Source organism: Marmota marmota, unplaced genomic scaffold (assembly GCF_001458135.2).
Source record: "Marmota marmota marmota unplaced genomic scaffold, marMar, whole genome shotgun sequence".
Taxonomy (NCBI): domain Eukaryota; kingdom Metazoa; phylum Chordata; class Mammalia; order Rodentia; family Sciuridae; genus Marmota; species Marmota marmota.
The window spans coordinates 13,807,873-13,835,274 of record NW_025999925.1 but is presented as its reverse complement, the minus strand read 5'-3'; the positions used below and the strand labels follow the sequence as shown (position 1 = coordinate 13,835,274).

The window sequence follows — 27,402 nt, the reverse complement described above, 5'->3', positions numbered from 1 at the left end:
CTAGGGATAAGTTCCACACTATGACTTTCTGGTTAGAGCCCCTGTATTTCTCATGTTTACCCAAAAGAGCAATGGCCTGAGGGTATCTAGACTTATCTTGGTGTGTCAGCATCAGTCTTCTCTCAAAGTATACAGATCTTCACAGTAAGTCTATCTAAGGTGAGTTGATGTCCTCAGTAGGTACCAAAGCTCTCAAACTTTAACTTGCTATTAAAATCACCTGGAGGACTTACCGTTAATAGTTCTCTGGGCCCCAACTGCTGAGTTTTTAGATAATAAGTGTGGCCGACCAAACTGTGTAGCCTCCAGATTCATATGTTGCAGTCCTACCCTCCAGTACCTTAGAATGTAACTGTTTTAGAGACAGAGCATTTAAAGAGGTAATTAAGGTGAGATGAGGTTATTTGGGTGGGCCCCAATCCAATATAACTGATGTTCAAATAAGAAGAGGAAGGGACACCAGGCACATCTGTGCACAGAGGAAAGGCCATGGACGTACACAACAGATGGTGGCCCTCTGCAAGACACCTAGTGAGCTCCTCAAGAGAAGATAAAGCTGCTGAAACCTTGACTTTGGACTTGTAATCTCTGTAACTGTATAAAAATAAATTTCTAAGTCACTCAATCTGTAGTATTTTGTTATGGTAGCCTTAGCAGACGAATACAGTATGTTTGGGGTGGTGGACTCAAGACTTCTAACAAGGTCCCAGATGCTGCTGCTGCTGGCCTGGGGACTACACATGGTGAACTATGAGGCAGGGAAATCTTTGTAGGATCTCTTTGTTTCGCATAAAAACCCTCAAGAAACAGGTACGCTGAACACCCAAAGTCATATAGTCATAAAGCTTCAGTTATGCCCAAGTAAGTGGCCTCTCACTACTCACCATACATGTTTGATTGACAACTTGCTGTTTCAACTGGCACAGAGAAGTTCTGAAAGTGGATTTTCTTGAAATTATTTTTCTTTAAAGTTGTAGCTTACAAGAATCTACTTTATGCTAAAATGTAGGATGACAGAATCAGGATGAAAAATGAAGAAATCTCTATAATTGACAGTACAATTCAATGTAACACAACAAACTGAACTGAGTTGCTACCAGATAATAATTGAATCAGCCCACTACCTCTTCCACTTTACACTTGTGTTTTAAAGTAGACTCTAATGTCTGAAAATAGAGCAAGTTTATGAATCATGAGAATCATATGATGTCTATGCTAAAAAGAACAACAATCAAGAAGACTTCTGAGCTATAATCCTAAAGATTTCAATTTAGTAGACTGAAAACCTTGAATTTTTTTAAATAAAGATATTTGGAAATTATAATGCTGACAGTGTGAATAACATTCTGTAAGAAATAGTGATCTTGAGAAACAAGTGATATGGAAATATAAAAGATTGGTGTCTGGAAAAATGGGGAGAGATTTGAGAAGTATAATATGGGGGGTGACTGATGACTTTAACTGGTCTTGGAAAACTATAATAAACTAATATAAATATAGCACTTCCCACCTTGAGTCAAACTAAATTCCTTCTTAAGAATTTAAATAGTCTCTCCATTCCCCTTATTTTTGAGAAGTTCAGTTTCTCTCTAAGACCCCAACTTTGAATTGAGAATAAAAGAGAACATATTACTTAAAAGAGAATGCAAAAACATAACAACAAGCAAAGGAGGTTATGGTAGAGTGGTAGGGAGAACACTAGTGTGGGTGTCTGGGGAATTGGGAATCTAGTTGGGGTTGTATTGTGTTTGTATATGTGTGTGTGTATGTGTGCACGTGCGCGTGCAAGCATACGGGTATTGATCTCCCCCAGGGCCTTCATATGCTAAGCATATACTCTACTATCCCAGCTCCCGGGCTGTATCTTGATTCTGTTCCTGCTTATCTTTAGGGCTAGGGTAAGCTTAAGAACCAAGGTTCCTAGTTGTATAAAGATGGAATTATATTAGATGGGATGTAAGGATTCATAAAATTTCAATATTTTATAATTTATCCAAAAGATGTTAATGAAATTATAAGGAGTGAAGACGGAGGATACCTGATATTGAATCCTTCTTAAATCATTAAATAACTGATGATAAGAGGTAATAATAACTGTAGATATTGGGATCACTAAAAGGGTACATAGTTTGATGTACTCCTTTCCATGAGGTCTTTAAACCTGTTGAAAAGCAAGATAAAGGAGATAAACACAGGGATATGTTTCACCTGATTTTTAATAGAGGCCTTGTTAGAAGATGTAGTATTTATTATCAGTAACCATGCTGAACTGAGACAGGCTTCCCAGGCAAGATTTAGGGTGTGGAAGAGCAGCACAAGCCTCTGTTCTTCATGATTTTTATGGACAAGCTTGCTCCTTGGATCTGAATGTGGAGTTATTCACTCTAAATTTACTAATCAGAGAAATCTTTCCCCAAGGGTGGAGTAGAGTGAGTAGAACATGGAAAGAGGCCAACACAGGGGTTTCTGAACCTGGAAAAATCTCTCTGTCATGGGGAGATAAGCTTCATCTCCAACTTTCCTCACTATCTCATGACTTTGATGAATTTGACAAAAGAGAATCACTTACTCAAGGTCATGCATTTAGAAAGGGGCAGAGCCAGGACTGGAGCTTGATTGCAAGTGCTTCCAGAATCAGCTTGCATGATGGCTCTGTCAAAGCCTGGACTGCAGAGATGCCAGTTTGTGCAATGTGCATGTAAATCCACATGCTCATGCAGAGGAAAATTAAGTTCTGGTTCAAAGCCTGTGTTTCAACTTGTGATAAACAGCCCTCCCAGCAGCCATTTTCTTTGAATATATATTCATTTAGGTTTTTTTAAATTAATTTTTTTAAATAAATGACATCGGAAAGCATTACAATTCTTATTACATGTATACAAAGCACAATTTTTCATATCTCTGGTTGTATACAAAGTATATTCACACCAATTCGTGTCTTCATACATGTACTTTGGATAATGATGTCTATCACATTCCACCATCCTTGATAATCCCCTGCCCCTTCCCTTTTCCTCCCATACCTCTGCCCTATCTAGAATTCATCTATTCATTTAGTTTTGAGGGAAGAAATACACCTCTAGCTTCTGATACCTGATCTCAGACCATCCTGCTAGGCCAGCAGATACTTCAGAATTACCTGGTATATTCCTGCTCTTGAAGAGTTGTATTGTTCTTTGGTTTCTCACAAATACCAGATTATTAAATTACTTTATTAAAACTCAAAAGTCTCTGGGCTGAATGTGCAGAGGCATGTGGTCTGTTAGCATCAGGCTGCTTCTTTCTAGTTAAGATAAATCCAATATTCTTTAGAGTTTGGGAGGACTGTTTACCTTTAAATCTTACTAGAACTTTTGAATTTGAAAATTAGATGGAAAAAGAAGCTCATGAAAGTAAAATTTATATTCAATTCATATTCACACACATGTACAAAATGCTAGTAACAACAGATGCCTCTGCTTGCAGTAACAGATTTATCCTAAATCTGGATACAATGAACTCCTTTTATTTCCTTAAATAAGCAGATCTTTGGCCAGATTTGCTGGAATATTTTTCTCTTATGAGTTAACAAAATAAATTCAGTTTATATTTTAATTATGCAAAATAATGAAAATTGAATTCTTCATCATTTTACCCTTAGATATTATTTCTATATAATATTTTAACATTTAGATCACCAAACATTTAGAGAATTTCAGGTTTCAAACATTCAGAGATTACCAGAGATCATATTACTGTTAGGCTAATTAGTTTACTGATTATAGAATATGTATGAGGGGATTCTCACTGTTTTCTCTGGCTATATACTCATCAACATGTGATGACATTTTTTTTAATGTATGAAAGGCCGTAAGAGTTGGAAAAACAAGGAAAAATTGTATTATGTTGAAAACACTTGCTCACTGGTATATTCACACATTTTACATGGTCTCATTAAGTGAATTTTAGGTATAATTTTCCAAGAAATGTTGGAAATAATTTGACATTATCCTTTCTATCTTATAGGTAACACTAATTTGCTTCCAACTAAATCATATAGTTTAAAAGGGCAGCATTTCATATAAGGGTCTTAGCAAGTACCTGATTATTGATTACCAGTTATACTCTTTACTAGCTTTTCCCAGAAATTGCTATTCTTTTCCTTTTACTAGGGAAGTCAATTAGTTTTTTTTTCCTTTTCCAAAACTTTGCTTAAATGTTTAATTTTGAAAAGATTCTATGTCTTTTCAGTGATGTGCCATTTTTTCAGTTCTTACATTTAACAATTACACTTTTAAAAATGTATTAATTCTTTTTAGTTATTATAGCATTAGAATTCATTTTCACAAAATTATAAAGCATGGAATATAATTTGCTCTAATTCAGTACCAGTACCTCCCCTTTCCCTTCTCCCTGTTCCTGTTCCCTTCCCTCTACTCTATTGATCTTTCTGCTCTTTATATTTTTTTTCAATTAGTGCCTTGAGAATATATATAATGGTGAGATTCACTGTGGTGTTCACGTAAGTATATTGGAAAGTTAAGTCAGATTCATTCCACTGACTGTTCTTCCCTTATATTGTCCCACCTCCTTCCCCCTCCCATCCCCTTTCTCTACTTCACTGATATTTCTTCTATTTTGATGAAATTTCCTCTGCTTTTATGACCCAGTTAACAATTATACTTTAAGTGAATAAAGCCAGTTGTGTGTTTAAACCTGTTGTCTTGATATTTTAACATCCCTTTTCTGACTATTGGAAGTTAACTGTTAAAGAAATTGATTTGTTTTGATAAACTTAATACATCAAATGGAGTCACTTGTTCATTCATTTTTAGAGTTATTTAGCACCTACTGTGTGGAAGGTATTGTAACTACCATAGAAATGATAGTAATAGGGTCATTAATCATTTATCTCAACAATGTTAAGGGAGAGGATCTGGGACCATACACATATGGCAGGCCTTTATAAATTACTTCCTGAATCAGATGATTATCTGATATGCCCTAATTTAAATGATAGCTTGGTGCTCCTGAACATTGTTTATTAAAATTTTCTATTGTCATTTGTATTGTTTTCCCCATACAACTTAAAGAGTAATTGTTATCTATGCTTATGGAATTCAGTAAATTTTGTTCACAAGTGGAGATGGTGAAGATAATGAGTATACACTGTGTAAAATGGGTAGTTCCTAAAGTAATTAGCAATCTAATGGCAATATTATATGTCACAACAGATCATTTCTAGAGGCAACTAAAAATTCTATTAATAAATTACATTTTTATCATATCATTTTCGAATAAACATCAGTGGAGTAATGGAACCAAGGCATAGAGATTTTTTATATGTGATGCTCAGGAAGAACAAGAGGAAATGACAATGCTGGATCAGCTCACTAAGTTCACAGCATGAAGTCAGTGAGTCTTTCTCCACATTTATAAGGGAGAAAAGGTGTGATTATGCAGCATGAATTGTTTACATTCTTCTCTGAGTTAATTGGAGTCATGTGTACCAGGTTGGGGTTGGTACACAGAAAGGGACATAACTGGAGAACTTTGCTCTAGTTCTACATTACTGCTCCCATAAGACTAGGTTAAGCCACTTTTCCCTAAGATTGGCACCAGATTTTAAGTAGTATCATGCTCAATTTCCATAGCACCTGTTTTGCAAATAGAGGAAAGAAGTCAAAATTAATGCTGCAATAAAAAAATCAAAATTCTTTACCATGATCCGCAAAACTACAATGAACTCTTTCCAGCCAACTGTGTTACTACATCTCCTGTAACTCTTTTTTATTTAGTCTTCATGCCATTTCTCAGACTTTACAAGGTCTTTCTGGCCTCAGGGACTTTGTACTTACTGTTTTTTTTTAAATACTTTTTTTAGTTGTTGATAGACCTTTTTATTTTAATTATTTATATGTGGTGCTGAGAATCAAACCCTGTGCCTCACACATGCCAGGAAAGTATGCTACCACTGAGCCACAGCCACAGACCCATTTTTTTTTTTAAATCTGAAACTCCCTCTTCATATCTCCCTGTGATTCTCTTGTGTTGAGGTTCCTGTTCAAGCATCACTCCCTAGTATATCCTTAGTATAACCATCCCTTATTACTATTAAAAATAATAATTCTTTGGCTTCCTAGTCACTTTGTTCTAGTGCAAACCCAGGCTTATTTGACATCAGATCTAGTCCTTGCCTATCTATCAATGGCTGTTTGACTGTGGAGCTGACTCCTGCAGCCTCCATGTCCCAGGCAGGCAAGTCATCTGACTTTTTGCTGCACTTGGCCAATGGGTGGCATCGATGCAGCCATTGAAGAACTCAACTTCCCCCTCTTTGTCTGGAGTGACATCTCTAATAATGTCTGTGTTTTCTCTGTGGCTGTTTTCTCTGTGGCAGTGTATCTCTATCAGATGCACCTCCATCAGGTACACTGCAGTTCTAACTTCCTCCAGATGACCCTAGAACCTAGAATCTGGTAACATGGCCTCTTTCCCTTTTCCCTTCAACCTAGCGCTGATAATGACATTCTGCTTTTGCTAATCTCTGGGAAGTGTCACTATCCTATTTGACTCTTCAACTCTTCTACACTGTCTAATATACTCTTATTTCTGTTTACTTTCTTTAGAATACTTACCACTATATGTAGTTACTTTTGTTATTATCTGTATTGTTTGTACTGCGCTGTACTATCACCATTTTACCTTAGTAGAATGTAAGATTCAAGAAGACATACTCTTTGTCTTATTTATCACTATATCACCAGTATCTAGCATATGGTAGTTTCTCAGTTAACATTTTTAGAGTATATATGAATGGATGCATTTCTGAAGGTTTTTCAATATGATACCAGTAATGGTGTTCTTTTTTTTTCAAGAGAGAGAGAGAGAGAGAGAGAGAGAATTTTTTTTTTGTAGATGGACACAACACAATGCCTTTATTTTTATGTGGTGCTGAGAATTGAACCCGGGTCCCGCCCGTGCTAGGCGAGCGCTCTACCACTGAGCCACAATCCCAGCCCCAAATAATGGTGTTCTTATATCAATTAATTCTTTAAACACTGAACATAGTGCAAACGTCATTACTTTTGTTTTTCTAATACAAATGGAAATTAGGGCATTTTAATTTGCTCTAGAAGAGGGTGAGAAAAAGAACGTAAGAAGTTTGATATTGAGATTCAGAGTTCTAAAGCTGGATCAAGACTTTTACAAATCCAAATGGATTATTCCTATAAGGCTGTGGTGCCCTCATTACTAACAAAGTGGTCTTTTATATATTGCTGTGTATATACTTTCATATCATAATCTTAATAAGGCATGGATGATGGATTAATTTACCAATGCTGTTACTTGGATGGTTTCAATAAACACTTTGCCCAAAAACTTCTTTGTGGGCAAAATGCTCATATCACTTTGTGTCCAAATGATATCCTAATGGATATCAGACAAGTTTTTTTCTTTTGATGGCATTATTTTTAATGATGTTACTATTGAAGAAATTTTTAGTTTTTCTTAAGACAATGCTCCCTTAGATGCTTGTATGGTTTTGTGGATTATTTAAGACCCCAAAATATTAAAATTAAAAGGTAATCTTTGTAAGTAGCAGTAGAAAATCAAATCCTGGTCTACTATATTAATCTGTGAATAAATTTATACATCTTCCTCTCTATTCATTGTTACATACTTATTAGTAAAGATTTCTGCCCAGTATCCAATTCAAAAATATTTTATGTACTTTTAATAACATAATTCTTCACAAAATAAAGTTAATGAGTAATTGTTACAATTAGAACAAGAGTAAATAATGAATGGTAAAAGAAGTTGGATATAAATTTAGTAGGCAAAAGCATGTTATAAGATTCTTAATAGTGTAGAGGTAGGCCAATAATTGGTTCTGAGTTTTCTAGCTACCAACACAGAAAGAGTCTGATGAATTACAAGTTCATAATATCTATATGGCTAACATGAAAATTAATCAGGATAAGCTAAAGTTTTTTAGGTCCCAAGATCTGAAAGAACTTTTTAGTGCATTCTCAGAGTGGGCATACCACTTGTCTCTATAAAGAAGAGTCTCTAATATTGCTTGGTTAGGAAAACACACATGAAACGTGAGATAGAATTCCAGACACAGTGAAACAAAAGAAGTGGAAAGTAGAGCCTGTCATTGTGCCAAGACAGATGGGCGGAAGGCATGCCTCAGAGGAGAAGACTGGCAGAGACCATCTAGGGAAGACTTCTGACTGGATAGGTAAGGCATCTGGGCTCAGAATGGGTTAAATAGCTTTCCCAAAGGCTTGAAGTGTGTACAAAATGCCAAGGTTTCGACTCTAATCAAAATTTCTGACTTCATAGTCAGTGTTCTTCCAACAAACATAACTCCACCAGAAGATTTCTAGAACTCATAAATGAATTCAGCAAAGTAGCAGGGTAAATTAACATTTATAAATCAAGCGTGTTTCTATACATCAGTGATGAATCAGCTGAAAGAGAAATTAAGAAAACCATCCCATTCACAATAGTCTCAAAAAACAAAAACAAAAGAAACAACAACAAGCTGGGAATCAATCTAACAAAAGAGGTAAAAGACCTCTACAATGAAAACTACAGAATGCTAAAGAAAGAAATTGAGGAAAATTGGAGAAGATGAAAAGACCTCCAATGTTCTCCAATAGGCAGAATTAAAATTGTAAAAATGGCCATACTACCAAAAGTTCTATACAGATTCAATGAACTTTTCATCAAAATTCAAATTAATTTCTTCACAGAAATAGAAAAAGCAGTCATGAAATTCATTTGGAAAAATAAGAAACCCAGAATAGTCAAAGCAACCCTTAGAGAGAAAAGTGAAACAGGAGGTGTCATAATACCAGACCTAAAATTATACTATAGAGCTATAATAACAAAAACAGTATGATATTGGCTCCCAAACAGGTAAGAAGACCAACGGAACACATTAGAAGACACAGAGACAAACACACAAAAATACAGTTACCTTATTCTAGATAAAGTTACCAAAAATATACTTTGGAAAAAAGATAGCCTCTTTAACAAATGGTGCTGGGAGAACTGGAAATCCTTATGTAGTAGAATGAAATTTAACTCCTATCTCTCACCCTGTATAAAATTCAACTCAAAGTGGATCAAGGACCTAGGTAGTAGGACAGAAACCCTGCACATACTAGAAGAAAATGTAGGCCCAGCACTGCAACATTTGGCTCAGGAACTGATTTCCTTAACAAGACTCCTAAAGCACAAGAAGTAAAATCAAAAATCAATAAATGGGATAGATTCAAACTAAAAAGTTCTTTCACAGCAAAGGAAACATCAAAGAGTGTGAAGAGAGAGCCTAAGGAATGGGAGAACATTTTTACCACCTGCACCTCAGATACAGCATTAATTTCCAGGGTATATAAAGAACTTTAAAAAAAGAAAAAGAACCCAATCAATATATGGGCAAAGGAACTGAACAGATACTTCACAGAAGAAGAAATATGAATGGTCAACAAATATATGAAAAAATGTTCAACATCTTTAGCAATCAGAAAAATGCAAATCAAAACCACTCTAAGATTTCATCTCACTCCAATCAGAATGGCAATTATCAAAAATCAAAGTTATAATAAATGTTGGTGATAATGTGGGAAAAAAGGTACACTTATACATTATGGGTGGGAGGACTGCAAATTGGTGCAACCAGCTCTGGAAAGCAGTATAGAGATTCCTCAAAAAACTTTGAATGGAACCACCACTTGACCCTGTTATCCCAATTCTTAGTATATATCCCATGGATTTAAAATCAGGATACTAAAGTGATGCAGCGATATTAATGTTTATACCAGCATAAGTCACAATGGCTTAGCTATGATCCAACCTAGGAGCCCTTCAACAGATGAATGGATAAATAAAATGTGGTATCAGAATATTTAAATAAAATTGCAAGAATGGTAGTTTTTGGTTATAGGACTATGAGAACTATGAGGTTATTTTTTGGATTATAGGATTATCAGCTTTTTTCTACTATTTTTCATTTTTTTCTAATGTCCTGGGTACTTTTATTGTTCCATTAGAAAGAAAAGGTAAATCATTTAAAAAATTTTAAGAACCAATAAAACAAAGGATTGAGCAGAATAGCACTTATAGTTCCAGGAACTAAAAACAGACATTAACAGTTGGCAAACACTTTCCCTTCAACAGTTCAAGTTTTTTTTTTTTCCATAGAATTTTCTATTTTGCATGGACATAGTCATTAGTTATTCAGTTTTTTAAAATTGCAAAAATAGTCATTCCCTTTAAAAATAAACTGTACAGAAACATAGAGCAAAGAGTGAATATGTATGTGTATGTATATATTTCTATTAGGAGAAAATGAGTATATATTTTATGAAGCCATATGATATATTTCTCCATACTTAAGCATGAGTGATCATATCTGTTCCAAAATATTATTCCACAAAGTTAATAATGGTAAAGCACTTACCTCCTTCTCCAACATCAAGTCTTCTGCTCTGAGATTCTTTTCAAATGTGTTTCTTTTGCCATATTGCATATTTGTCTTTCTATAGACTGGAATGTAGTCAATTCACTTTTTGTCATCTTTGAATAGAAGTCCACTAGAGGCTATGTAATTAATGTCATTCTGTAAGTAAAGCAATGATGATTTTTAAAAAGAAAAAAACGTTACACACACACACACACAGTGGAATTTTACTTAGACATAAAAAAAGAATGATTTTTATGACATTTGCCAGAAAATGGATGAATTTGCAGACTACCATGCTAAATGAAATAAGCCATTCCCCCAAAGCAAAAGGTTGAATGATTTCTCTGATATGTGAAAGCTAACCCACAATAAGGGTTTGGGGACTGAGGGAATGAATGTTCAATGAATTAGACAAAGGTGAATGGAAGAAAGGGGGAATGGGAAAAGGAAAGAGAGCAGAATGAATCTAACAATTTTCCCACATACATGTATGTAAACATCACAGTGAATCCCACCATCATGTAAATCCACAAGAATGGGATCCTAAATAGAATAAGATATATTTCATGCTTGTATATTTATATCAAAATGGAGTCTACTGTGATGTATAACTAAAAAGAATCAATAAAAAATAAAGCCTAACTTTATCCAGTTTAATGAATCAATGAATATGGCAGGATATGGACAGAACCTAGGCTTTGAGTCAGTAAGCTGGCAGGAAATAAAGATCTCATATGCCAGTGAGTTCAGGGGTTAGTGTGGTAATATAAGAAAGGAAGTGGATGTTAAATTAAATCAAATAGGTATTCTAAGCTGTCTACCAATTGTGTGACCTAGACAAGGTACTCATTATTTCAGAGATTCCATTTCTTCTTCTGTAAAGTAGGAATGATGACACACATCTTGAAGAATTATTTCAAGGATGCAGAAATGTGTGGATAGTAGTTGGCAGATAGTAGGTACTCAGTAAAATTAGCCTTTAATGTAATTATGATTATTATCAAATCAAAGAAGTAATTAAGAAAGAAGATCATTTGATGCATATAGAACTTAAAGATCAGGATAAATATGAAATAAAATAGAAAATAATAATTCACAAATCATAAAGGGCAAGTTTCTTATTTTTCAGATCACAAAGCCAAAGGCAAAGAAAACAGTAGAGACAAGTGAGCAGGGTAAGACATTCTATTTCCCAGAAATGGGAAAGGCTTAATTTGTGCACCATTATGTTGAATCCAGAGCTTTCAATTTGCTTCCTTCTAGCCCAGAAGCATGTCCCAGTCCTAGGCCTATTGGGCAGAATGATACTCATTAAAGTGGAAATAAGAGCAGATCTTGCAAGAGCAGAATACTATTGCAAATTTCATTAAAGAAACAACTATGCATTCTACCGATGTTGGGTACAAATAACATTTACAATTAACCATGGAGGCTGGTGGCAGAACTGTTCAACTGTTGTGTGCTATATGCATCGTTAGAGTCCAGCTGTTCATAAAATGCCAGATGAAGAAAGCAATGACAGAGAAGGAACAGTACAAACGAAGCACTGTGTTCTTTCATCATTTTAAATCTAAACGGATTGATTTTGTAGTACTTACCATGTATAATGTCAAGAAATTTGATTGCACTTTAAATAGAAAAACATCTTCATGTATATTATTTCTCAAATCAACTTGTTAAATTTTTTTTTAGCCTTGCTATTTCTATTTTTGAGATGAGGAAACAGAACTTCACATAGAATCAAAAAATGTTATGACTAAGCATTATAAAATCAGTTCCTGAAATTCTTAGTTTGTCAACCAGAACCTCTACAAGTAGTCCCTCACCTCTCTTCAGATTTATTTTTACTTCTTTCCTCAGAAACTATGTATTTGAATCTAACCTACTACTGCCAAAATCATTTCAAATACTGAATCCTAGTTATATAAATTTCCCTTCTTTTTATAGACTCTTCCCATATTTTCTTAGATCAATAAATTATGTTATTTATATTCACTTTGGTAATTGAATTGTTTTTGCATTAATGACTTTTACCATTTTCTTTTCACAGTGCCAAATGTGTTAAGTTCTGAGTAATTTTGAGAAAAGGGAAAACAGAATTCCTGCCTTCTTTGAACTTTTGGTAATGTGAGAGATATCTAAAAGATACATTTATATAAAGTAAATATATAATTTCATACTATGATAGTCGTCATGAAGCAAAATAAAAGCACATTAATGAAAGGGTAACAGGGAGACCTAATTAGATTCAGGAAGAGGAACCTTTCTGAAGAAGTAATTTGTAAGCTGAGAGAAGTTTGACTTTTTTTGCACTTATTTGCCTACTTGTATTCCCCTATATTTAGAAGGCATTCCCCTGCTGAATCTAAGTTCCTATATGCTTGTTCATTTTTATCATATTTAAAGGATCTGGCATAGACCTAGCCTGTTGGACTGGCTCAGGATGTGTTCAGCTGATCTGGATGGGGAGGTAAGGGTAACCATCCTCTTCACTCTTCTTTGTTTAAACAAAATTTGACTTTTAGGACAAGCATCTAGTACTTCTCTTCTGGGACTGATGAAAAATCCTAACAAACAACATGGAGGAATGAGTCTAAATCTAGATCCTAACAGTAGGAGACCAGCTGTCTGTCAAACAGGACATGTAGCTGGGTGAGCCCGGCTGGAGGGAAGCCTGTTCCTCTCTGCCCAAAGGAAACTGAACTCGTTCTCTCTCCCAGCAGTGTAAGCCCTGAGGCATTTTTGGAAGAATGATAATTATTGTCTTTAAGTAATTCCACATAAGAATGAGGTACTGAGACAAAACTGAAGTAAAAGAAACTTATAGAAAAGAAGAATGCTACTAAAATGGAGAAAAATTTAAAGTGGCAGCATTTCTGCTATGGCCAGACAGAAAAATACTTTTTTTTTTTTTTAGCATGCTAAAAAAAATTCTTAATGATTTGTTTGGACTGAATAGAAAATTAACATTATTTCCTTTTATTCCTCCTGTCCAGAAAAATCTTAAGTGGGTACTCTGGAGTTGCAACACATTGTGATCTTTCTTAAGACATTTTTTCTAATTAATGACATTGCTTCCTTAGGTGTGAGCTCTACAATTTAAATAGCAGCCTATGTTCAGATGTACCTCATACCATGTCACTTTATTAGAAGAGCAATCTGACATTTTTTTGACAGCTAATGTCTTGTGGCTGAATTAGTGACACCTTTAAAAAGAACTCATTATCAGCTTAGTGAACAAAATATGCACTACACAATAGTACAGAATTATAATTTTCAATGTCATCGGCTAAAGCCATTTTAAATACATGATATTCCAGGAGATTAACAAATTTACACTGAGATTCCCTCCATTCTTTTCGACATGAACTAACTCTTCATTTCTCATGACTAGTACCACTCTGAGAAAAATTAAGAAAAAAAAATTGAGCCAGTCTCATGAGTGAGAATTCATCTTTTGAGGAACAAAGTATCATGAATAAACATGCAGACATCTTTTACAAACATCATCAACAGAATTCCTGTGAGCATTAAGGGTGAATGAAATATGGATTGTGCTGTGTGGTCTTAATTCTCAAAAGTTCTTTATGTTTCTGTGACATTGCAGTCAAATTCACATCCTGTGAGAAGTCAGCAAATGGCAAAAAAACAAAAACCAGAATGGAAAGAGGTTAGAAGAACAGCATCCTGCAAGCTGACCTAAGGACATTTTTAGACAAACAATCCTAATCACCAACAGCCGGTGGCAGATTATTTACACATCTCTAGTGCTGGTTATTATATGGATGCCTGAAATTATTTCAGCTATGGAAAGGTGAAATTGTGACGGTGTCAGGTTGAAACCTCATTTGAGAGAATCCCACATTCCACCGAGACTAATGACTGGAAATTCAGACTTGATGAGAGAAGGGACAAGAAGTGAGAACATGACAAAGCTGCACTGGCACCGGCGGAGCTGTTATTTTTCAGAAGAACCTTTGGAAACCAGTCACTTATATTTAACTCCACTCCAGCATATCCAAGTTATGGGATTTCATACCATTGATGTGGAGACGTACTATTTTTAAACTTCTAATATCTCCATCAGAATTGTTTTCACTCAGTGAGTTGAAAAGATTTTGGAAATAACACTGAGATATATTATGTGAAGATTCTATTTTTTATATAATATGCAAAAATTTAAAAAAGGTGAATATTTTCTTTGTTATTCTCTACCAAGACTTTTTTCCCTAATTTCCATGTGTGGTAGTGTTGGTGGCCTGGCATTGGGAAGCAGTGCTCGTTTATCTGTCAGGCTAGGGAGACAACATTTTTCAACTTTTCTACTTGTTTGGTATCCATGAAAACTTTAGTATGGATAATTATAAATATTACTATTGTTCTAGGGAGTAACCTAGTATTGTGGTATGGATATGAGATATCCCCTAAAAGCTCACATGTGAGGCAATGTAAGAAGGTTCAGAGGAAAGTCTAAACCCAATGAGTGAATTAATCCCTGATGGCATTAATTGAAGTGATAGAATGTGATTGGAGGAAGTCAGAATTGGGGCGTGACTATGGGGTATATTTTGGACCTGGCGAATGGAGTCTCTCTCTGCTTCCTGATCATCATATGAGCTGCTTCCCTCTCCCACACTCTCTCCCATGATATTCTGCCTCACCTTGAGCCTCGGGAATGGAGCTGCCTTTCTATAGACTGAGACCTTTGAAACTGTGAGCCCTCAAATAAACTCTTCCTCCTCTACAGTTGTTCTGGTCAGATCCTTTAGTTACAGCAGTGAGAAAGCTGACTAAAACACCCTGGGAACACTACAAATCCTTCTGAATGTAGATTTTCCAAATCTGGTTGGTTACCAAACCTTATCCCTCTGATCTCATACACAGATTACCCAATACTCACCTCCTTACCAACCTTACTGTCAAGACTTCAGCTACTGTCATAAGTCTGGCTCACTTTTTACTTGAATTTCTTGGATAAACCTCCCCTGGAATCTTTGTCTCCTGCTGCATTCTCCTGTTTCTTTCTACACATTAATGAAAATTATATAACTGCATTTCAAAAATGCAGATCTAATCATGTCATAACATAGAATACTTCAATGGCTTTCTTTAACTTCCAGTATAAAATTTAAAGTCCTTCAATTGTATCTAAGACTCTTCCTGTGGATCAGCAAGGTTGAAATAGTTGTTATTTCCACATACCATGGTGCCTAGAATTTTATACTTGTTGCCTTCGCTCTAACCTTCCTTCTCTAAAACACAAACAAATTCCACTAACTTTTACTGGTCCTGATCACTCAACTGAAATAGAGGTTCCTCTGGGAACCCTTTTATGCACCATAATAAATTTAGTTTATCTTACTTTCGCCTCAATAACACAAACTTCATTTCTTTCCAAACATCTAGATTCTATTTTTTCTTTTTTTCTAAAAAATATACATTCTTTTAGTTGTCCCATGACCTTTGTTATTTATTTATTTATATGTAGTGGAGAATGAAACCCAGTGCCTCACACATGCTAGGCAAGCGCTCTACCACTAAGCCACAACCCCAGCCCTAGATTCTGTTTTGGTGTTAGTTTGGGAATAATTTCAACATTGATGTGTAAGTTTCTTGAGATAGTGATTGTGTTTTATTTACTTTTAGACCTTTAACAACATGTCAAGCAACATAATAAACATGCCATAAAAGTTTGTTGAAAAGATAAGTGTCTGAAGCTTACGTGCAACTAATTCTAAGTACATTTATAGTTTGAAAGAGATCAAAGATTTATATTAAGAAAATGGATCTTGAAAAGTTGGATGAGTTATCAGTTTCCTTCTTAAGAACTTCTTGGATTTCATTCCCTGCCCCCAACAGACTGCAGTGGTGTAGGTGCTACCTGTCCAAAGCCCCTTAGGTCTACTGTGCTCATAGAAATTACCTCCTACTATAAGAATTACTTGTTGGTTTTCCTGTTTCACCCACTATTTAATGAGCTACTGGAGGACAAGAAGCTTGTTCTGGCATCTTCTATTCTCTCATATTCTGTTCTCAGAGATAACCATAATGCTTAGCACAAAGTACTTAATCAATGAATTTGGATAAATAATACTGACACTTTGAAGCAGATTTATATTAAGAAAATGGATATGCAGTGGTGCATACCTGTAATCCCAGCAATTTGGGAACCCGAGGCAGGAGGATTGCAAATTCAAAACCAGCCTCAGCAACTTACAGAGAATTTCAGAAACTTAGTGAGACCCTGTCTCCAAAAAAAAAGTTTTTATAAAGTGGGAGAGGGGGAGTTTCTGGGGATGAGGCTCAAGGGTTAAGCTCCTCTGGGTTCAATCCCTGGTATAAAATAAAAAATAAGAAAAAAGAAAAAGGAACTTCAAATTGTGGAATTTCTTGTTTTGACCAGTTGATGAATAGAATGTGCTGTATCAGAGTGTTCATTGAGTGGATGTAATAGGTATGTTGGAAAGTAGTAATATAGGCAGTAGGGATGTCTCAAACATTTGAATAATGTAATGCAGTTGGATTTTGTCACTTAATGACTAGTTTAATTAGTATTGTCTATTTGTCATACCTACTTAAACACATAAGGACTTATTTTTCTCTTGTAATGAGATGTATAGAGGTAGATTGCTGGTTAAAAAAGATCAAGAAAAAGGTCTCTGTGGTTCTCTTGACCTTTTTCTTTAGGCTCCAAAATGACTGCCTGAATTCTAGTCATTAGGACCACAGTGTGAGTGGAAATCAGGAGAAAAATGGAAAGGTAGAAAAAATCAGAGTGTCAATGGAAACTGTCAGTAGAGATCTATTGTGTCACTTTAGGGAACTATATAAAACACTGGCTCAATTTCAGGTGATTGTGACATTTGATTAAGTAGCTTTACTTTATTATGCTTTCCTTTATTAAGTATGATGAAATTAATAATCCTCCTGGAAGATCAGTATATGTAAGCAAATAAACTCTTTTCCAAATGAAAACTTAGGGTTTAACTCATTGATTTATTTAATTGTGATGAATTGCATTCTTTTTACTCCATCTCATCAACAGAAACTTCAAAGTGTCAGTATTATTTATCCAAATTCATTGATTAAGTACTTTGTGCTAAGTATTATGGTTATCTCTGAGAACAGAATATGAGAGAATAGAAGATGCCAGAATAACCTTCTTGTCCTCCAGTAGCTCATTAAATAGTGGGTGAAACAGGAAAACCAACAAGTAATTCTTATAGTAAGAGATAAATTCTATAAGCACAGTAGACCTAAGGGGCTTTGGACAGGTAGCACCTACACCACTGCAGTCTGTTGGGGGCAGGGAATGAAATCCAAGAAGTTCTTAAGAAGGAAACTGATAGCTCATCCAACTTCTCAAAAGAAGTGGAGGAACTGGGGCAATAAGTCGATTGAAAAGCAGATGTTCAGATATAGGAAGACATGAGTTTATGATAAATACAAACTCTGAATTCATTTTCAAGAACTACATTTGTACACTTGTATGAATTACTAGATTCTGAATTACCATTCTTACCATATAATTCCCTTTAAACAGTTAACTCTCAGGGCAGAGACCAGAAATCTATATCAAGGTGTGGGTACTGGGTGCTCACCTTGACTCACCAGTGGGATGGCTGTTGTCTGAACATGGTAGGGAACATAGAGAAGTGAGATAAGTGTGTGTGTGTGTGTGTGTGGGGGAAATGTGTGCTTGAGACATCTGAGCAACATCTGAAGGACATGGAGAGTAGGCAAAATGATGAACCATCCTGAAGCTTTTAAGCAAGGTCTAGGATAAAAATGTACATGTGAATTTCTTTCATTCCATACATACTACTTATTACATAATATGTGTCAGATGCCAGAAAAACAATGAGGAAGAAGAAAAAAGTTCCCTCCCCTCAGCATGTTTGCATCCGAGTAATGAACACAGAGAGGTTTTTAAGTGCTCATAGTGGCATTTTAAACTAGGAGATGAGAAGAGAACTGCAGAGAAAGTATGTGAAGTGAGAAGAGATGATTCATAATGAAATCTGGAGTGAGTGGTGACAGACAAAGAGGGGCTCACAACATCCTTTGAAACAGAAGGGAAATCAGAAAAGAAAGGTATCACAGCAATTAAGAAGGGTGGGAATTTGATAATGTGAGTCAAGAGTTGTGAAGGCTGAAGTAAGGTTCTGGAGGCTTAAGGCTGAAAGATTTCCAGTGGCCTTAGGAATGAGGAGGTTATTAGCAATTATGACAGGAACAGATTCAAGGAATTGAAGAGAGGCAGAAACATTTCCATATGAGGAGTAATGGGGAGGTGATGAAGGGATAATAAATGTGTCTGCTCCTTTCATAAAGCTTGGCTATTGTAGAATGAAGAGAATAATAGGAATGTGGACGTTTAATAAATACCAAATTAAGAGGCAATATGGTTGTAAATATAGGAAAGTAAATGGATAACTTATGTGATAATGTCCTCAAGTAATTCAGAGAATCTAGAGAATGGACAGGATGAATGAGCCTGCAGGTGGATATGTCTTCTACTGAAATTGAGAGAAGATGCAGTTCCTAATGTCAAATACATGTGCATCTGAGAGAGAGCATGGAGTTGGGGAGTTACTTACATGATGGCTTCTGTTTCTTTGTGAAGGGGACCTAAAAGACTTTGAGGACTTAGGATTGAGGTCTTCATGAGAATGATGAATGTTAAAAATGTAGAGTTGTAGAGGGAGCTGCTTAGGAGCCCACAAAACAATTACCACATGATCTTGAGATACTGTCCAAAGGTAGAGACCAAAAAGCTGTGTTGGTTCCCATCTCTTACCACATGGGTCTACTTCACAGTACTTAAGATTTAGACTCATGGGTGGAGAAAATCCATAACTGAATGTAGTATTCTGGGGTTGAGGGCAGGTTGGTTGTGAGAATAAGAGGGCAAAGGATTTAAGGATATTAGCAAGAAATGTTTTAAGTTAGACCCTACCAGATTTTTGCCTCTTCAAAAATTTGCAATGATTTCTGTATTAGAGAATACTGATGTGCTGAGATGAAGTGCTTCTTAGCTCTCTGAGGGCTGAGCATGGCCAGAAGAGACAGAGCGCTCATGCTCACTTTGTCCAGTGGAGTAAGTAACCTTGAGCATTTAAAATGTTAAAATGAAAATATTCTTCTTTTTAATTTTGTTATGCAAATTGTTGGTAAACATTAGTTTAAGTGATTTATGAGACCTAGATAGATTAGGGATAGCAGTAATGCCTCAAGGAAGCACAGGAAATATAAGTTTATATAAGACAGAAATGAGGATGTGAGTGGAATGACAGAGCCACTCAGGAGATGGGGCTGGGGCCAGAAAGGAGGGCATTAGAAATAACAATTTCTATGTCCCTGTAGTATGCTGTTTTTAAGTCCTTTGGATTTAGACTAAGGAGAGGGATAGCTGGGTCAAATGGTGGTTCCATTCCCAATTTTCTAAGAAATCTCCACACTGCTCTCCATATTGGCCGCACCAATTTGCAGTCCCACCAGCAATATATGAGTGTGCCTTTTCCCCCACATCCTCGCCAACACTTATTATTGTTTGTATTCATAATAGCTGCCATTCTGACTGTAGTGAGATGAAATCTTAGGGTAGTTTTGATTTGCATTTCTCTAATTGCTAGTGATGATGAAGATGATGAACATTTTTTCATATATTTGTTGGTTGATTGTATATCATCTTCTGAGAAGTGTCTGTTCAGGTCTTTAGCCCATTTGTTGATTGGGTTATTTGTTATTTTGGTGCTTAGCTTTTTGAGTTCTTTATATACCCTAGATATTAGTGCTCTATCTGATGTGTGAGGGGTAAAGATTTGCTCCCAAGATGTAGGCTCTCTATTCACCTCACAGATTGTTTCTTTTGCTGAGAAGAAACTTTTTAGTTTGAGTCCATCCCATTTATTGATTCTTGATTTTAATTCTTGCACTATAGGAGTCTCACATCAATGTTTGTAGCAGCACAATTCACAATAGCTAAACTGAGGAACAAACCTAGATGCCCTTCAATAGATGAATGGATAAAAAAATGTGGCATATATACACAATGGAATATTACTCAGCAATAAAAGAGAATAAAATAATGGCATTTGCAGGTAAATGGTTGAAGTTAGAGAAGATAATGCTAAGTGAAGTTAGCCAATCCCCCAAAACCAAATTCTGAATGTTTTCTCTGATATAATGAGGCTGATTCATAGTGGGGTAGGGAGGGGGAGTGTGGGAGGAATAGACAACTCTATGGATAGATAGGGCAGAGGGGTTGGAGGGGAAGGGAGGGGGCATGGAGTTAGAAATGATGGTGGAATGTGATGAACATTATTATACAAAGTACATGTATGAAGACATGAAATGGTGTGAATATACTTTGTTTACAACCAGAGATGTGAAAAATTGTGCTCTAAATGTGTAATAAGAATTGTAATGTGTTTTGCTATCATATATAAATTTAAAAAAGTAAAAATTAAAAAAAGAGAAAAAAGATATAACTGAGATTATATCAGTTATAATTTGATGTATATTTTCTCAACACTTTTTAATACAGATGAGACAGTCTGTGATTCTGTGATTGGCTGGAGTTATAATATTATAAAATATTATAATTATAAATATTATAAAAGATATTTCTGAGATTTCTGCCATTCCAGGAACTAACAAAGACATGGGTGTAGCCTCAAAGTTGATCAGTTGGAGGGAAGCAGAGGAGTGGGGCAGGGAGGAAAGGAACTGAGAGCAGTGTTTGGGTTAGACTGTGCCTAGAGATGTTTAAGATCAGATAATGACTGTCAAGATTGCCAGCACTTTTCTTCCTTTCCCCCCTGTTCTTCCTTTTCTGATGTTGTTCTGGAGACAATTTAATTAGGAATTTTATTTTAAGGAGACACTTGGTCTGAAGCCAGATGATTCTCTAATACTAAGGCAGTTCTAGGGATCAAAAGTAATATTTTTTCTTTTTCCTTTAAACAAGTGGTTCCATGGTTTGAAACAAGCGTAAAGGCCATGCATCAAAAAGACTGGATGGAGTAGCTGGGCATGGTGGTGCACACCTGTAATCCCAGCAGCAGAGGCAGACATAGGAGGATCCTAAATTGTAGGCCAGCCTGGGCAACTTAGTGAGACCCTGTTTCAAAAAAATAAATAAATAAATAAATAGGGCTAAGAATGTGGCTCAGTGGCAGATAATCCCCAGTACCACAAAAAATAAAATAAAATAAAAAAGAATGAACCAAATATCTCCTGGAGATAATTTAGAACATAAATTCTAGTTCTTTCTGTTGACTTTTAAGTACTTATAAGTGCAGTTATCCAAACAATTTTTTAAATTTAAATCTTTTTTCCCATCTCACAAATTGTGAAGTCATAAATCTTAAAATCTGACTTTTCAGAACATCTTTGTTATAACTTTAAATGCTTCAGGTTTTCTGTATGATTTTCCTGTGCAAAATAATTTGCATCAACTAACTAATGATCCTCATAAACCTTCCTGAAAGTATACCTTTTCACAGATAGCTTCGAAGACACTTCCAAGTGTATATTTTCTCAACACTTTTTAATACAGATGAGACAGTCTGTGGTTCTGTGATTGGCTGGAGTTATAGTGTCTGCTTACCTGGCCTCTACTTTTTACTCCATAGCATCAATATACAGGATGTTTGAATATAAAATATTTTTGTTTCCTTGTTCTCTGTTAACTCCAAGGAAAGCTCTGAAATTTAGTTCTGTTTTTACATCACTAAGCCAAGAGATAATTCGTTCTTTCTTTTACTCTTTTTTCCCCTTCTTTTCTTTCTCCTGTTTTTCTCACCTTTGTTGCAACTTCATAAAAGGCACCTTATGAGAAATAGTGATCTTTACTTACATTGCAAAAGGGCCCGTGATATCAAAATTTAAAGACTATTATCTAAAAATATTATTTCAGAAAAATTCAATATTATAGGAAAGGCTATATTTTGTAGTTCTCGTTTTAGCAATGTGGTATAATGTGCTACTATGTTGCAAGTAAAATAGAATTTTCAAATTATGTATTTTTTCAGTGTATATGTAAATACATGTAGTTTTACTGCTTGCTGTTCCAACAAATTGCAGTCATTCAAAATGAAATGTAATAGACTTCTTTAAAGGATTTGTGGATATAATTTTCAAATATATATTTGTGACAGATAAACTATTCAAATCTAAATATGGCATAGATAACTTATAAATCTGTTTATAGAAATTTGGACTAAACTTTCACAACAGGAGAGAAATAAAATTAACTTGTTCAGATTGTGCTCATGTTTAAGATAAAGGGGGTGGGGGAGTGGTGTTTTCTATTAGATCTAATGTTAAAGTGCAACCACAGAGGAGAAATAGTTTCAGAATGCTCTGTGAAAGTAGCAAATATGAAATAAAAATATGAATGTGTGATGAAAAGCAAACCATCTCTCAAGGGCAGAATTTTCAAAGGGAACTTGCTCTAAAATCTCTTTAGATGTTCAATCTGTAGTAGGAGCATTTAATCTTTTTTGCTCAGCTTTGAAATTGTACCCGTTTAAATCTGCTTTGTGCCATTTTAGAAAGGTATATATGTTTGAGAAGATGTCTGAATCATCTCTCAAATTAATGCCAAAGGCAAAAAACTAGTTCTTTGAATTTATCTTACCGGGACAAAATCAGAAGTTTTGCTGGTTATAATTTTAGAGAAACAGGGAAATGCACCAACTGATTTCTGTATGTTGCTTATGGACTGTTTAAAAGAAAATTTAGCTTTTGTTACTGCTGTGGAAATGTTGAAATGACGGCTATAGGTGTTAAAATGTCTTCATTTGTATTTAGAATTAAGATTGTAATTGATGTTAAGACTCTGAAGGATTCTCTCTCCCTCTATCCAGAGATTCGAAATTTCAGAACTCTTCCTAATAATCTTGTGATGTGCTTAGATTCTTCTCAAGCAGGAAAGATAGAGCAAGAATGTCCATGGAAGAGGAAATGTGAGAATTAAAGTATCACATTTCAATCAACTGAATTAAACTAATGTCTGTGTGGAAACTGTCCCTTTAAAATAGACTAGAATTGTCTCTTTTGTAACATATCCCTCCTGGTTCTGCTTTGTCTTGAAAATATTATATTTAGTGTAGACAACTAAATATACACAAATGTCTTTAAATTAACATCATAGATTTCAAAATTATTGTTTAAAGGTAAACTTTTTTCTTCAGCAAAGTGCATGAAATTCACAAGCCTGTAAGTTATTAAGCCATATGTCTGTGAGATTCCTTTCTGAACTAATGCCCCCTTAACTAAGTGCTTGAGACTTGTTTTAACAAGTCACCTCTTAGCACATTTTTTTAGGTTTTACTCATTATATCCAGGACCTCTCAATAGCTTTTTTTACTCTTGAAGTAAGATCATTTTACTCATTAATTTGATGTATCTCCTTAGGCAAATTTGTTGATTATGTAAAACATTCAGGAATTTATTCACTCATCTCTTGATTAAAATAAATCAAAAGAATACTGAACAACTACTTTTTACCATTTTAAATTAATGTGTATATCTAGTCTTGGGATATTCATTATGGACAAGCATATATTTCTTTTCTGTGACTGGCCTGCAGTCTACCAGAGGTATACTATGTATTCAGAAATAACTATAAATTAGAAGAAAATAGTGCTTCAGGAAAAGAGAAAACCATTTTAAAGGAAGTTCAAAAAAAAAAAAGAGAGATGAAAGTAGCTACATGCTGGTTTAGTGTTTTGTTTTCATTCAGTCCATCTTGCAACCAGGGATCATTTCAAAGTGGTTATTTCAGGAGAAACGAGAAGACAACTGGAACCTACTTAAGAGAGATTTTGTTTATGAAACATCTTCTGATAATTCCTGACCCCAGGCACCTTTGTCTGTTTCTAGGTATTGAAACCCAATACTGAGCATCCGGCCACCTTCTTTCAGAAGGCAGCTTCCTCTTCTGTATGGTGGAGGAGGGGTGGAGAGGGAAGTTCAGCACAGCTATCTCCCCTCAATCTTCTTCAGGGTTGTGCATTATTTTCCAGAGTCTTCTAGCAATCTATCCAAGGTCATCACAATGGACTTGGAAAATCTGCAAAATTAATTTTGCTGTATATTTGTAATAATTTCAAAAAGAACTAATAATAAGGTAGAAAAGGAAATACTTAGAAACTAGATAAATAGGACATTTGTCAGAGTACCAGAGAAAAGGCACCAAAATAATTTAGATCACCTTCACAGGGTGGTCTCATGAGAATTTCTCAAGTTGTAACTGATTCTATTTTCCTGGGATTTTTAATCTCTTTCTAGCTGCTTCTTCAGTTCTCATGGTGATATTTACCAGTCACCTCTCCCTTGATTTATCCTACTAGCCAAAATGTTCCTGCTCTCTGTGTCAAAATCTTTCTTTCTACATAGATCAGTATGAGATATTTTTTTTTTTAGAAGAGCTTCTGGGGTCCTTCGGTTGGTCAGAGATACAGTTAAAGCATCATCTTGAATTGTTGCCTCTGGTTTTCTTCTTCTTTGGTCCAAGGAAGATGAATTTTCCATATTGAGTTTTCTTTTGGACAATTGTACTAATGTGAACTGCAGACCCATTTATTAAATTATAATATGCTAAGGGCAAATGTATGCACCTCTACCAAAGGAAAGTATTAATTTCCAGAAATAGCAAAATCCAAACTCATATTGAAGAATGAAACGTTTCTTGAACAAATCCCAATTTTCTTCTCATGGAGTCAGTTCATCAAATTTTAAAAAATTAATTAATTATTATTATCATTTTTTTAGTTGTAGTTGGACACAATACCTTTACTTTTTTAATCTATTTTTATAGATAGGTGCTGAGGATTGAACCCAGAGCCTCACATCTGCTAGGTGAGCATTCTACTGCTGAGCCACAACTCCAGCCCCAGTGCATCAACTTTTATTGTTACGAACCATATCAAAATTTAGTGGCTCAAAGCAATGTTATTTAGTTTATTGACTGTGTGTTGGTGATTTGATCTGTGATTATCTCATTATGTTGTTTCTGATTATAAGTTATTGGGTGTAAACTCTGTATCTGATGTCAGCTGTTAGTTTACCTGGGGCACTGGTCATTATGGTCTTGCTCACATGATAGGTGGATTATTCACTGTAAAGTGTGATAGGACTATCTGAGCTCCATGTCTCTCCTTGTCCAGTACACCTGTTTGTACCTTCCATCAGGCCCCATCACACCATCCAGCAAATCCACTCTCATCATTCAACAGATGTATTCAGCCGGGTTTATTCATGTGGTAGTTGAAGGGTTCCCAGAGAAACAAAAAGGCAAGTCCCAAAGTGTACAGCATTCCAATCCTCTCCTGTTACACTTGTTAAAGTACTGTTGAGTAATGCAAGTCATGTGACCAATCCAGATTTAAGGGGTAGAGAAATATGTTCCACCTATGGATAGAGGTATCTACAAAGCTGAACGACAACACTGTGGATGTGGACAGGGGAAGAGTTTGTGATCATTTACAATATCAGAAAGCTCTAGTTTTGTACAAAGCAGAAATTTCTGCTTAGAGCTTACAAGAAGAAAGGGGCCACATTATGCTTTAATGGTTGATACTTTAGTTCTGGAAGGAGCCCCAGTTGATAGTTTTTTATTTCCCCAGAATTTTGCCACTAGCAGAGGATGAGATTGGGTAAAGAGATGAGTTACCCAATTTTTCTCATTTTAACTTATTATTATACTGATGGACTCAAGAGAATAATACTAAATAGAATTGTCTGAGTGTGTCATTTTTTAAATTGTGAGGGTCACAATTTATGACCACCTTTTTTAGTATGGGGCAATCAAAATCACTATTTAGCAGTGTAAAAGGAACAATTGGTTGTATTTTTTTCCTATACTTTTTGATTTGTTTAAAAATATTTAAATAAGCCATGTACTCACATCTAGAGCCAAGTGGGTTTATTATTTACAGAAAATTCACACAATATGAAAGATTCTAAAACCCCTTGGGTTAAGGAGTTATCTTCAAAAACACCTCCTAAAAAGGCAAATGTATTTCAGAAAGTGAGGATGGGAGAAATGAAATGTCTAGATAAAAAAACAAAGTTTTGATACAAAGAAATCTAGAGCAGAAAAAAATTCTGAAGGAAGTAGAAGAGAAATACAGATATATGATGATATGGTATATTAAGAGGTCACAGTTGCTGGATATTTATAAAGAGAGTTTGAGAAAGGTGAGAATTCTGAAAGTGTACATCATTTGCTTCATATTTCTATCTAGTGCCTGTGTAGTCTCACATGGTCTAGTCCTGCATGCATGTTCTCTCCCAATTTGGTATTTGAATTTCATTTTCAAAAATAATTTCTGAAAATAATAAGGGAGTAAAAGTATGCTGCCAAATTGCACTAGATCATATAAGCTGCGCTAATAGAATGATACATGTTTTTAGCATGATTTTCATTTATTTAAAGAATAATAGGATTTATTACTTTTGAGTTTCTTATTTATTTTGAAAAAAGAAAAAAAGCAGTAGAAAAATTGATGAGATGTGCTTAGTTGACATACAGTCTCTTAAAACTTCTCTGTAAGAGTTAAGAAAAGATGGGTGAAATCTGCCCTTTATGTATTTGCCTATCTCCACCCTGTTCATTTTATTGAAGATATAGAACATTTAGTACAAGGGGACACCGTTAGAAAATATGTGGATGCTAATTCTCAATGGGGGGTGTTTAGGAAAGAAGAAAAGTACTTTGGATTAGACAAAGGGGAATGAAGGGAAGGGAGGGGGAATGGGAATAGGAAAGATAGTAGGATGAATTGGACATACTGTCCTATGTGAATAAATGATTACACGAACAATATGATTCTACATCATGTACAACCAGAAGAATGAGAAGTTATACTCCATATTTGTATAATACGTCAAAATACAGTCTTCTATCATGTATAACTAATTAGAACAAA

The 27,402-nt window shown here is 35.1% G+C and overlaps 2 long non-coding RNA genes across 2 annotated transcripts; both read left to right on the top strand.

The window, feature by feature from the left end:
* The first annotated feature begins 10,490 nt into the window (after positions 1-10,490).
* On the top strand, positions 10,491-27,196 carry LOC125615821. Its single transcript, XR_007346420.1, has 4 exons — positions 10,491-10,617; positions 11,239-11,243; positions 22,585-22,589; positions 27,185-27,196. It is a non-coding gene; the product is annotated as an uncharacterized LOC125615821 (long non-coding RNA).
* Positions 12,807-14,175, top strand: LOC125615822. The gene is made up of 2 exons (XR_007346421.1): positions 12,807-12,929; positions 14,067-14,175. It is a non-coding gene; the product is annotated as an uncharacterized LOC125615822 (long non-coding RNA).
* Positions 27,197-27,402: the final 206 nt, after the last annotated feature.